This window comes from Wyeomyia smithii, chromosome 1 (assembly GCF_029784165.1).
Source record: "Wyeomyia smithii strain HCP4-BCI-WySm-NY-G18 chromosome 1, ASM2978416v1, whole genome shotgun sequence".
NCBI classification, from domain to species: Eukaryota; Metazoa; Arthropoda; class Insecta; order Diptera; family Culicidae; genus Wyeomyia; species Wyeomyia smithii.
The window spans coordinates 13,547,562-13,561,120 of NC_073694.1; the positions used below are offsets into that span (position 1 = coordinate 13,547,562).

Below are 13,559 nucleotides of genomic sequence, written 5' to 3' on the forward strand. Positions count from 1 at the left end.
ACAAGGCAGTGGAAAGAAAAACCACTTCGCAAGCAACCATCGTTCGTCGCGCGAGTGCTAATGTGCGGAGCTGCGTTTTTGTCGCGTTTTTCGATCGTTGTGGGTGCAGAAAATGTGAAAAAGCTTGAGTTAAATCTCGGTGAAGGTTGTTAGACTAGCGAGAAACGTAAAGGTATTTTCTGTGTCGAAGTGATCTTTGCAGTCGTGCTATAAGAAAAGTGCACTTTATTTTCACATTCGAAGGATAGTGTCAATCTGGGAGTGGAAAATCAATTTTTCCATTGGTGCTTGAAGAAGGAAGAGACCTGCCTGCTACTATACCAAATACTCCAACAGAAGTAGGTTGGGAGTTTTTTTCCTCTTTGTGTGTTGGGGAGCAGTCTCCCTTGCTGCTTCCGCAGCCTGTTAGAAGCGTTCGCGAGTGATGGAAGGTAAGAAAAATGTAAATTAACGTTATGATTGCCGTAGGCGCACCTCTAGCGCCGTCAACCAAGGTTTTGTAATTACTGAGTGATTAAGTGGAGAATTTGATAGCCTGCGGTGCAGCACGGTAACGTGATCCGATTGCAGCTGAGAATAGCAAACGAAAAAAGTGCCAATTGTTGACCCCCCCTCCCAGTTTTGCAGTGAATATACTCGCTTACACAAAATCGAGTAGCTTCTTCGAGCAGATTTAGATATCTTGGTGAAGATTTCCAAGTGCTGAATGCTAGTTTAAATTTCGTCAACGGAACAAAAAAACACGACGGTAGTAAAAATCTCCACTGCTTGACGCAGCCACCCACGCAAAAAAATAAATTCGTACGCAGCTGAGTCCAGCACTGCACTGGAAGAAGTGACTGTGGAGTAAGGAGCAAAAAGAGAAGAACATATCGCTATATGGTAGGTACAAGGACGGAAGTAATATTCGAATGGTTCTGACCTATTTTGGGCAACCAGAGGAGGTCTCGGTAACGTTTTTACGCTGGCTCGGTTGAATTGGTAATGGAACGGTTCATTTCGTACTTTAGTAATTTATTTTGATTGCTGGACTGCGTTTTGCCAGTTCAAAATTTACCGTGAAGTCAAACTTTTTATTCTTTATTGAATAAATGCGCTTTAGTGCTTTTAGTTATATTTTGTAGTCATTTTTTATCATAAATTGATTCGTCGTTCATAAATATTATCGTTTTTTAGATTATTTTCTCATCCATTGCGTCAAAATATTTTTCAAAATTGGTTTTACGAACAAATTTTGCCTTTTATGGTTAATTCGGCTTACTAAAAAACTTGAGAAAAAAACGTTACTTAGATTTTTTAATATTTCCTATTCTTTCAATTTTCTCAATATCCCGATAGGCGCACGACAACCCAAGAATATTTAAATTTTCGAAAAACTAAAGAAACACAAATTTTAAATTTTTCGTGGACCTGCTTTCGCAACTTTTACGAATACAGAGATGCTAGATCATAGGTCAATTTGAATTTTCCATCTCATCATTCTTACTGTAATCCGGACGCAAAAATTTGGTGTCAGAGAGGCTTTCCGCATGGTTTTGCTTTCCTTTTGATCCCTCTTCCCTCACACTAAATCTAAAAAAAAAGTCATACCAGACATACAGTTGAATGGATACACTTCTCCAGGCTAATTAAAACTACCGAATCCTGGCAAGAGTAACTAACATAGCTCGGTAAAGAAGAGCAGCAGAGTTAATAAACGTAGAGCGACGGGTAAAAGAAAAGAAATCCGTTTTTTACCACATTGACAAAAGTACCTTCCTTTCCGTAGCAGTCGTTAGAGATGCAGAGGTAAACTCGGTTTCTGGCAACAACGATTGTAACATTTTTTTTCTTTCCTACCCTAACCGCGCTACGATCGATGTAGTCGGTGCCGTTATCGATCTTCACATAAAGCAGAAGCTATCTGAATTGTTATACATTGAAGATGGTAAATTAATCCCAAACAGTAATCTACAATGTGGTTCTTTGAGCAACTTCATTAGCTCAGATCGTTCACGGAGGAGCAATTACGAAATGTGCGGTTCTCAAGCTCAAGCTGTAGTTTAGACTATACGAGAAATGATTGAAATGATTTCAGAATAAAGTTTTTTTCTGTCGTCTTCTGACTACGTAGGATTCGTCTCAAATCTTAGGCCAACAAACTTGTTGTAAGTTCCAACTTCCTCGATCGCGTCAAAATTGACTATCGAAGTAGCGTTTGTAGGTCGTCTGAGTTGAGAGATAGTAATTTCAAAGTATATCTGCCATTTCCATATGTCATTCTTCATTTGTTGAATAATCGTCAACAAAAAGTGCGGCGATATTCCCTACAGTTTAGTTTTCGAGAGGTCATTGACATAAATCAAGAAAAATAGAGGCCTCAAGATGCTGCCTTGAGGTACTTCAACGGCGCCACTTGGGCGATTACTGAAACAATCATTCACAACTCTCTCAATTACGTATTACATTCTCGATGAAAGGTAGTTTCGTATCAAATCGTTTGCGTACACCCCTTCTTTATTCCTTTTTGAATTCTTCACATACTAATTTGATATTAGTAATTAGTCTTCGCATTTTTTTTTTGGCTTGCTACACTTTTTTGGAACTTATTTTGGAACCGAAGTCCTTGTAGATATGGGTCTGTTGAATCTTCGATTCACATCAACAACCGAATGTCAATAATCATCCAAGCAGCCTGCAGTTTGGGTTTGGGCTGTGACTTTACGTGAAAGTTCATACTATTCGTATTATTCTGTAGTGAGTGAGATTGCAAATGCATCATGTGCTGGTTCGATTATCGCTAGAACAAGTTTGTAACAAATAGCATGCGATATCTTCACTGAATCGAAAGCGGAATGGATAATCAACTCCTTCGAGATCTATAAGTCTCCGGGACTGGATGGATTATTACCAATGATGCTTCACACCGTTGAAGGATGATAATTTTATTCATAACTGAGATGTTTAGAGCCGGTCTAACAGTTGATTACATACCCATTAACTGAAGAAAAACGAGAGTGATCTTCATGCCAGAGGCGTCGCGTGGTTCATTTTGTCACATGTGCACCAAACATTTATTAAAGTTCTTTTTCCTTAAATGAAAAAAGAAAATCTAATCATATTAACTAATTATTATATTACGATAATTGCTCATATATTAGGATGTTCGGATATTAGGGAATAGGGTACCTGTGCAGTGCACATGCTGAACAGGTAAACCCGACGCCATTGAGTCATGCCAAAGGCTGTTAAGCGCGACTGAACACTTCCAAAAGCCTTTCCATTATGCTAAAAATTTTGGAAAAATTCATTAACTACTACGTCGAATCAACTGTCTTGCAAACCTTGTCAACAGTGCATGCTTTACACATGTTGACTACAAATACAGCCAAAATCTATAAAAGAAAAAGAAATTGCACTTTGCTTCAGTGTTGGATATAGAGGAAGCTTTTAATAATATATCCCATCACTCAATGCTAAGCGCAATGAGGAGTCATTGATTCGATACATACACTCTAAAATGGATTCAAACAATGCTGAATAGTCGTGAGATAACTGCAGTATTCAGCTGCAGTAAACACAGCTAAGAGATGCCCACAAGGTGGAGTTATATCGCCTCTGATGTGGTCATTGATTGTAGACCAGCTGCTTAGAAACCTGGCTGAACAAGGCTCCGAAGTAGTGGGATTCTAAGTTCAAGAAGTGAATGTAGTAATGAAGATGGAAAATCAAATTAATTGAAAATATGATAGTAGAAACTACGGAAAATATAGTTCAGCAGGTGGGACTCGAACCCACAACTTTCAATGTTATGATTCTTGCGAGGAGGAAATTCGACAGTACAATATCGGTAAAAATGTGGGTAATCCAAAAACTATACTTTAAAATGGTGTAAACAAGAGGGGCTGACCATTAATCCTTTATCGGACCCTCAGCTGGAATGCACATATTGAATATGTCATCTGTAACACTACGGGTGCTCTCTTGGTGTGTAGTAAAGCTCTGACAGGAATTGGAGATCTATTGGCTGTCATCTTCTACACAGACGGCTCAAATGAGAATAATTCAACCGGAGTAGGTATGAACGGACCAGGACGATACAAGAGAATTTTTGAAAACCTAGTTAGTTTGAACCGAAAGGAACTAAGGACAATTACAGGACATCACCTGCAACAAATTGGCCATCAGATGTCGAAATGTGTCGCCTCTGCAGGCTCGAATGTGAAACGCTAAAGTATTTGCTCTGAATCGCAGTGCACTGGAAAAGGAACTATGAAGCCTTTCGAGGTATGGCCTGCAAATCCCGATGAGGTAATACATTTCATACGAAATTGAGTGCCAAACTGGAAAAAAGGGGGAATATGACAACGACGATCATTTCCATTAGTAGTGATATGTCTGCCACGAGTACCTAGACTAAAGTCTAAAGGTATACCAAAAAAGCTCAAAATAATGATCGCAGTGATCTAAATCTTACAAAATAATTGAGATGAATTTTTATTTTGTCTGAAATGAAGAAAGGCCTGCGCTAACGAGAACTCGCGTTAGATGGTCTAGCGCTGGTTTCAAGATAATAATGCGCCCGCAACTGATAAGCATGGAATTCACATTCCTGTTTGGTGTGATTGCATAAAATGTTGCAAGATTTTTTTTGCTGTTGCATACTTGTATGGAAAAAGAGACCAGGAAAAAAATTGAAAAACCCTATACAAAATGTTCACCTACCCGAAAAACAGCCGTGCGTAATATTTCAGCTCAATCGGACCTTTGACCTTTAGAAATCCGAAAAAATCATCAATACCAGATACCAGATTCGACGCTTCATGCCATTTTAAGCCATCGGACATCAAGAAAAAAACAATCAAGAATTTCATGTAACCCCTTCCTCTTTGGTAATTGTTCGGATTACTGAAGGTCGCATTTCAGCTCAGCTTTAAAAAACTACCTTCTTTGCCGGGTAGACATTAATTATTCTCCAAAAACGAGCAATTGCCTGATAACAACGCAGAGCAGAGGCATTGACTCATTTCTTTCAATAGCCGCTAGGAACTTACCATAATCATGACATTCGATTTTTAGGATATTAAGACCAGAACCGACGCCGACTCTCCAGTAACCTTGAGACGAAGAATCTACCACCTGCAGGAGGAATGGTGCATAATTAAAAAAAAAGCATTTAAAACATTCAAGTATTTTGTGTGTGAATGAAATCAATGCGACAACAGAGATCAAGGAGGTGTGATATGAAAAAGATTAGGAAGCTAGCTGTTTCGCCTTAGATGTGAATGATCACTATTGAATTCCATTACGATACGTATTCGTATTTGTCTAACATTTGTTTTTCTTTGCGTTATGTAATTAACGGATGTCGCCGTAGGGCTTTTCAAAATGGCCCTCTTGGCTGGTACTCTATAGACTGTTCCAAAAGTTATCAACACATTACATTGTTATTTTAACGATTTGTATAATTTATGCGGATAATTTTTGTTTTGATTTTCTCAGTCTTCTTTTTAAAAAAAAAAAGAAGTGATTTGAAAAAAAATCGATCGTTATATGCAACATATAACCTATTTCGAAGTGACCAAAATTAGCAGTTTCTAATGAATATTGAGAGGAAGTTTTCATCACAGCCGAACCCTAAACCAGACTACAACACTACAAGGCTTTCGACAGTTGGAAAACAACAGTTTACACAGAAACGACACAACTAATTTCTTTTGAAAAAGGCCACCAAAACGGTCGAAACGTCGTGTACTTCTTTTTTGAAAAAAGACTGAGAAAGCCAAAACAAAAATCATCCGCATTATAAACACGCTTTCATTCTTAAATAAAACAAACTACATCCCAGTATTTTGAAAGAGCTAAAAGCATAAATTAACGATAAAAAATTAAGAAAAAAGTTAAGTACATTAAGGTCTTTTTTTAATTACTCAAAAACGGTACAAGATATCGACCTCATTTCAATCACGTTTTCAGTTTCAGGCCACTAGGTACCATATAACCGTTTTTAAAAAAATCACAATTTTTGGTGTAAATACTGAAAATTTTAAATATTGAATTTTGGTCTCTAGAATGACCACTATCATATTCAAACGAGTTTCAAAAATTTTGATACGGTTTTCTTCGTTTTATTCGCAACTCAAAAAAGTTTTTCTACGCGATCCCATACAAATTTGGAACGCATTCCTCGTGTAAAAAAAGACCTTACTGTAAATGCATTATTTTTTGGTAAAAACGCTAAAGTTTAATGTTGAATATATAAATATTTCCGTTCTTACACAACTTATTTAACCAAAATTTACAGAATGGAATGCTCATTCAATTCTCACTATTATGGGCCACTTTTTGACTTTCTTAGTATTAAGAGCCAGGCGAGAGTATAATTATATAATTTATTGAAATTTCATCTGTCTAAATGAATAACTTAATACTAACACAAAGTCAATAAATAATCACAAAATCTATCTACGAGCACGAAGTCTGTTTTTAAAAATCGTTCCAGTAACATTGAAGTCAAACGAATATGCAACCGTATTGAAGCTGGTCGACATAAAGCGTATTGGGTCAAACTGACCATATTGCACATTGCGTTGGAGCAGGCTCAGCAGGGCTCTGGGTCTGAGAGATCGTTCGGGGGCATATATGTCCAGGTGATCGAGAATTTCTGGGGCATCGATTTCACCTAGAAGCACTTTACCTATGAATAAAGCTTGAGCCTCAAAACGTCTTTGTTCTAGGGTCTGCATTCCTAAGAGCTGCCGCACCAGGGAAGGAATCTCAGGGCGTATCGTACAAACTTCCGCTGCACAGATTCAATTCTAGTAAACCAGGAATTGTAGAACGGACACCATACAACGGAGCAGCATTCCAAGATGGATCGCACCAAAGAATAGTAAAGCGATCTAAGGCAAAACGGATCGCGGAACTCGTTGGCTATCTTGAACATAAAACCGAGTTGTCGATTAGCCTTAGATATGATTTCGTTGTAGTGCAGTTTAAAAGAGAGCGTAGTATCCAGAATAACTCCCAGATCTCGAATTTGTGTCACTCTAGACAGAGGCTGGCCCGACATAGTATAGTCAAATAAGATTGGCTTTTTTGTCTGACAGAAGGATATATCACTACATTCCTAAATGCTTACAGGTTTCTGGAGCACCATTGGTTGAAAACATCCACTAGTCGCTGAAGCTCAACGCAGCCCGTAGTACTCCTTACAACTTCAAAAAGTTTGATTCCGATAGAGGAGCTATCCGAGCAGGAGAAAATATCATTATAATATCACAACCAGATATTGGAAACACACCTCATTTTGATCTTAATATGGTTTACATAGTTGGTAAAATAACAAAAAATAATATCAAAATTTTGTTCCTGCAAGACTATATGAATAAAAAAGCTTGATTTTTCAATAACAAACCAATAATTCGCATGAAAAATCACGAAAATGACCGATTCAGATATTTTCAACTTATTGAATACTGAATGCATAACTGATATATTATAAATAATCAATAACGAACAATTTTCACTTAAAAACTTATTTTTATTGAGATATTGTAAAATTAACTCAAATATCTCATTGAAGGCATAGCGAGATATGATATCAAAATTTTATGATATTTTCATATGCATGTTTGAAACGTGAATATCTTTCGAATAACACGATAAGTCCTCATAGTGAAATATGTTATTGATGAGTTACGATTTTGTTATGCTCTCCTGCCCGGGTAACGTAGAAAGTAACACTTAAGGTTAGACTAGGACATTGAATCAATATCGATAACACACTAAAGTCGTTTTTTACGCGGGGGATACGTGCGTAAAAAGTGACCATTGTTATAATATAAGGCACTGACTTTTTCAAAGGTTTAGATTTTCTCATGCTTTGAATACTTATATGCATTGACAATAGGGGTCTTATACCTTCGTCGGTAAGAGCACAGCACTCCAAGCTGGAGGGCAAAAGTACGGTTCCCGATGCAGTCAACTGTCTTTTCGAGAAACTCGTGCTGGATGAATACTGCGTTGAGCGACCGCTTATAAAGCCAAGAAGAAAAATATTCTGCACCCTAAATTTCCAAACTGGATACAGTAATCAAAGTTTAGGAATCATTGTAAATATTGATCTTGAAACAAGCTCATGAAAACTCAGGATGAGCGATTATACCATTATTAGTAACAGTTTGTACACTACTCAAAGTTACGTATATGGCTCATATAACCTGGCATGATTTAAAGTAATAATTCCTGAGAGAGAAATGTTTTTTTTTGTAACTCTAATATTTATTTAGGCCCAACCGCGAAGCATAACGGGGCCGAATGTCTTTTTGGAGTAAGGAAAAGCCAGCTTGAGTAGAGCTTGTATCCCGACTGCTCCTCCTCAAACAGGCATAAAAACCCTCTCATCTTTTCTCTTTAAAATACAAATTAAAAATACAAAATTAATTCAACCTAAAACTCATATGTACGTCTATCTATATCTATCTATATGTAAAACGATCTATCTATATGAATAAGTATAAAATTGAGGGATGATAAGTCCTTGTCTCTTGGAAATCATAACCTAAGATGAAAGATGTAGAAAGAAAGATAAAGATTAGTATTATCCTTAAAGATCTGCATAGAGAGGGGGGGACAGAGAGAAGCGAAGAAGGGAAGAGGATTCAAATACGATAATTTATATCTTTAATAAATTGGTAAATATGGGTGAGCAAACTGATATCATGACTGGCAAGTGCATCCCGAACTTGCATTGCAGATGGTGCATTGCGTTCCCGGAGGGAATCGAAAAGTTTATTCCTTGCTCTGTGGTATTTAGGACATACGAAGACTACGTGTTCTATATCCTCGTACCCTCCACATTCGCAAAGGTTGCTATCGACTATCCCTATTCGATAGAGGTGGGTATTTGCAATGTAATGGTTTGACATTAGGCGTGAAATAACTCGTATAAAATCCCGAGTTAAATCGTGCCCTTTAAACCATGATTTCGTAGACACCTTGGGCGAGATGGAGTGCATCCATCGCCCCAAATCGCCAGAATTCCACTTTTCCTGCCAGTTTGCCAGAGCCAGTTGTCGGGGTAGGTGAGAATACTCGGTGTAGGTGATCGGTCTATCAAATATATCTCCTTCTATGGCACCCCTTTTCGCTAGTAAATCAGCTTCTTCATTGCCTGGGATTGAGCAATGGGAGGGGACCCACACAAAGCAGATAATGAAAGACCGATCAACCAGCACTTCTAATATCCGTCTAATTTCCGGGAGGAAATAGGACGGGTGCTTGACCGGTTTGATCGATCGGAGAGCTTCGATAGAACTGAGGCTGTCCGAAAAGATGAAATAATTGCCTGGTGTCTTGAGCTCGATAATTCGCAGCGAATTGTGTATGGCAGCTAGTTCCGCTACGTATATGGAGCAAGGTTGTGCCAGTTTGCGGGATATACGATGATCCATGTTGAAAATTCCATATCCGGAATGTCCATCCATTACAGATCCGTCCGTGAAAAAGGAATTCTGTTCTGGGAGGTGGCCAAATTTTGCCGAAAATATTGATGGCACAACTGTTGGTTTAAGGTGTTCAGGAATTTCATGGATTTCTTGTTTCATCGTCAAATCAAATACAACAGAAGGATTTTTGAGCGATGTTGAAATCTCACGGTATGGATCAACAACCGAAGGATTTATCTCCGTAGACATGAACCGCTGGTATACTGACATACAGGGTTTCTGAACAACCTCCAGACATTTCTCATAGTTCGCAATAAGCATTGGATTTGCTATTTCCGATCTGATGAGGAAACGTAGGGCCAGCTCAAAAAGTCTCTCTTTAATAGGTAGCACTCCAGCTATGACCTCTAGAGTCATGGTATGCGTCGATTGCATGCAGCCTAGAGCGATACGCAAACATCGGTATTGTATCCTCTCTAGCTTCAGCATGTGTGAGGCTGCGATACCTCTGAAACATATGCTGCCGTATTCTATTACGGGCAGAATCGTAGTTTGGTAGAGTCGTATCAAATCCTCTGGATGAGCTCCCCATGTGGTTCCTGTTACCATTCGAAGAAAATTGATTCTCGGTTGGCATCGTTGCTTCACGTAATTCACATGTTTTTCCCATGTGCACTTAGAGTCATACCATACTCCTAGATACTTGAACTAGGTGACTGAGTGATGGGTCTTCCGGACAAAGTTAGCTCTAAACGGGGTGGTGGTCGCTTTTTTGAAAAGACTACCATCTCCGTTTTTTCAAGCGAGAACTCAATTCCAAGACAACTGGCCCAACCGCTCAGATTATCCAGCGTATTTTGCAGGCTGTTTTTCATGTCTACAGCCAGAGACGCCGTGACTGATACTACGCAGTCGTCAGCTAACTGGCGCATGGTGCAGCCGTCCGCCAAGCATAGAGAGAAATGTTGTTCACTTTCACTGAACTTCAACTTGACTTTAGAAAGTTATTGACAACAGCTAGAACTCAAGACAAAGTATAGACTGACCTATAATACTGGTTGGTTCATAATACTGGGATGACTGTACACTAAGGTCGCTTTTTACGCGGATTCCAGAATTTGCGCGGTTTTTTTACGCGGATTCGGGAATTTACGCGGTATGTTTTTTTGCGCGGATTTCGGTTTCTCTTCACTCGGACTGCAGAATTAACGCGGTTTTTTACGCGGATTCCGTAATTTACACGTTTTTTTTCGCGGCACGTATCCCCCGCGTAGATAGCGACTTTAGTGTATATAGAAGTTTTTGATAATTGCATTCTCAAGTATGCTTAATAATAATGTTTCCTTTCCAAATTTAATTCAATTTGGGTTTTTGGTAAGGTACGTGAATTTTCTCATTCATAAGCCTCTGCACGGTGTCATTTTCCCCACTTTCAGCAAATATTTCTTGAACTTTTCAACATTTGGGCAGGCTTCAGGGCAGTTTGATTCATCTCCTTTGATACTTATGAGACAATATGGATTTATACCACTCCAGCGCATCCTTATCGGGCCAAATTGTGTTCTGTTTGTTTTTTTTTCTGCCATTCTGCCATTTATAGTGTCAGTAGTAATGAATGGACGAGACATTTAGCTACATTCGCAAATGGCTTGCCACACCATAACCTTTTTGCCGAATCCACACACCAATTTCTTGGTCAGAAGTTTGTTATGAAGCTTTCTAGCCCTCAGTTTCACAGACTCAGCTTGTTTGGTGATTCGTTTTAGTCGATGAGATACCTAATTTATTCGCCACATCTCGTACTGATACTCAAACATGCCGCTTGTAGTAATTCCTTATCTTCCTACTCATTGTAGGGTCAGCAGGCCCGAATTTTCTACCACGTCTCGGGGCATCTGCAAACGTATACTCTTCATCATACTTCCGTATAGCAATGGGCGATCTTTGAAAAAAAAATCGATTCTCCCGCATCGATTAATCAAAATCAATAAAATCGATTTACAAGGAAATCGAGCCTGAAAAATCGATTTGACAAAAAATCGATTTTTGTTCGGTATAAGCTTTTTACGACCTTTTTTGGCTATATGTATTCAAAGGCGACGCGTGGCCAATCGGTCTACCTGTTCATTCAATTTTTGCAACATTGAAACAATAGTATTGTGAAAAAAATGGACAAATTTTATTTATCTATATGGCAAAGGAATTCTACTGTCTAATATGAGCGCTAATTTTCGATAATTTCATCGTAGAATATTGTTATCTGCTTCATTTCATAGAGGAAATCTGTTTTCCACAGATGTGTTAGGCAATGCCAGATCATTGTGCCAGCCGAAGTGTTTCAGAATAATTTTTTTTCTAACGACAGTCGAAATTATGTTTATTATCTTTTTTTATCAAAACTCTTCACGTGAGTAAAGAACCTAGCTTTGTTTACCGAATTTTATTTCAATGCTAAATCGTTTCCTTAGAGGATGTTAAAATTTTGAACTAGAAAGTAAGCAGCGCGTAAGAAGACAAACGTGCACTATACGGGCTATACGACGTTCAAGTTTTCGAATGAGCAAAATGGATGAAAAGTCTTCAATGAAAACCAAAGAACACCACCACATCCAGAAAAATAATGAATGAATCTGCTACGAAAGCTCTGAAGATTGAGATCTGCGTACTCTCGCGGCCACATGGTCTCTCTCAAATTTCAATGATGTCGAGAGAAGAAACAGAAAGGCAAAACGAAACAGGTGAAAAAACACTGAAGAGAGGGTGTAAATGAATGTTTTCTCTCATTGCCATCGGCTTTTCGTTCAACAATGAGTTTGAACCAAAAATGTCATTTTTACGCAAGCGTTGCCTTAGTAGCGGTGAACATAACAGACTACGTTTGCCCTGTCGCAGAGAAGTGTTTGAACGACGCTTGGTTCAACTGAAAGGCCCGAACAAACGGTAGTCATTACTGAGTGTGGGTTGCGCTGCGTGTGAGTTGTATGGCGTGGTTTGAAGTCTAGCCCATCAGGTTACATTCTTCACGGCGCATAAGATTCCACTTATTTGACAACAGAATAAGCATGTTCGGGATAACATTACAATTACAAATAAATTACCTTCGATGATTTTTCATCCACTCCAAAAGTGTGAAACGGTTAACTTTTTGTCTGAGATTGTCTACCTGTCCTATGAACAGTTTGAACAGGTGGACGAGACGCCTCTGTATGTATTTATGGAGATTTTGTTTTGTTTACGTTTTCTGGTTTATCAATCATGTTCAACGAGTTTTCGTACACAACATCTACTAACGATACGGCTTTTTTAGTTTATTGCCATCTTCTTCTACCGCGTGTACTCTTTTGGCGGTTTTTTTCTACTAAAAGTTTTCGTTGTCGCTCATCCCATAGACCATTTCACGAGACGTTTGTGAACTTGATTCATGAACGAAATTTTGACAGAAAGTTTGGAACCGCTGACATAATGCACGTGAAAACACATACATAAGACATACGTAACACTCAGGAAGTAATCTTCCAAAAAAGTTGGTACAAAATGAACTACTCGAAAGTACCAACCTCTGTAAAAAAAAACTCTGTTTAAGTAGTTTATGGAGGTTGTGTACCTGCGCAGCCCTGCATTTGTCTCGTTCCCACTCGAAAAATGCAGCATTGATTTTGTAAACAACTTTTTGACAGTTTCTTAAGGGATTTTGTTATGGGCTCGAGTAGAGCCGCGATGCAGAAAATTCATTCCGTTCATTTTCGTCGAGCAGTTCAAACTGGTGTTGGTACCGGGTGATGCGAGGCAAAGAGTAACAAAAAAAATCGCCAGTGTTACGTACACTGCTGATAAAAGTCATTTTCCCCAGCTTCGAAAATTACAGCCAATCATTTTCAATTTACACTTTCAATGATCGCAGCACTTTTTCAGATACACTAGATTTTCGTCCTAGTAACGTGTTGTTATACTCAGATGAAATAGATCGCGCGCATCGTTCACGGTTACGGAATAAAATTTTACGACAAATCCAACCAAATGATTTTCACTTCAAAGCGAAAAAGAAAAACAAACAGTCCACTCAACCAAAATGAACCTCACCGAAACACTTTCTCACTGACGCTGACCGATGCCTTGACAATCTTCGTTAAC

At 38.6% G+C, this 13,559-nt stretch overlaps 1 protein-coding gene across 2 annotated transcripts in view; it reads left to right on the forward strand.

The window, feature by feature from the left end:
- LOC129718245 (putative uncharacterized protein DDB_G0282133) overlaps positions 1–13,559 on the forward strand; it is a 113,272-nt gene continuing 99,713 nt past the window's right edge. The window contains exon 1 of one of the 2 annotated variants that reach the window (XM_055668825.1): positions 1–882. The gene's annotated coding sequence lies outside the window, so the exon portion shown is untranslated. The remainder of the gene's footprint in view (positions 883–13,559) is intronic. The other variant, XM_055668826.1, reaches the window with a different exon arrangement.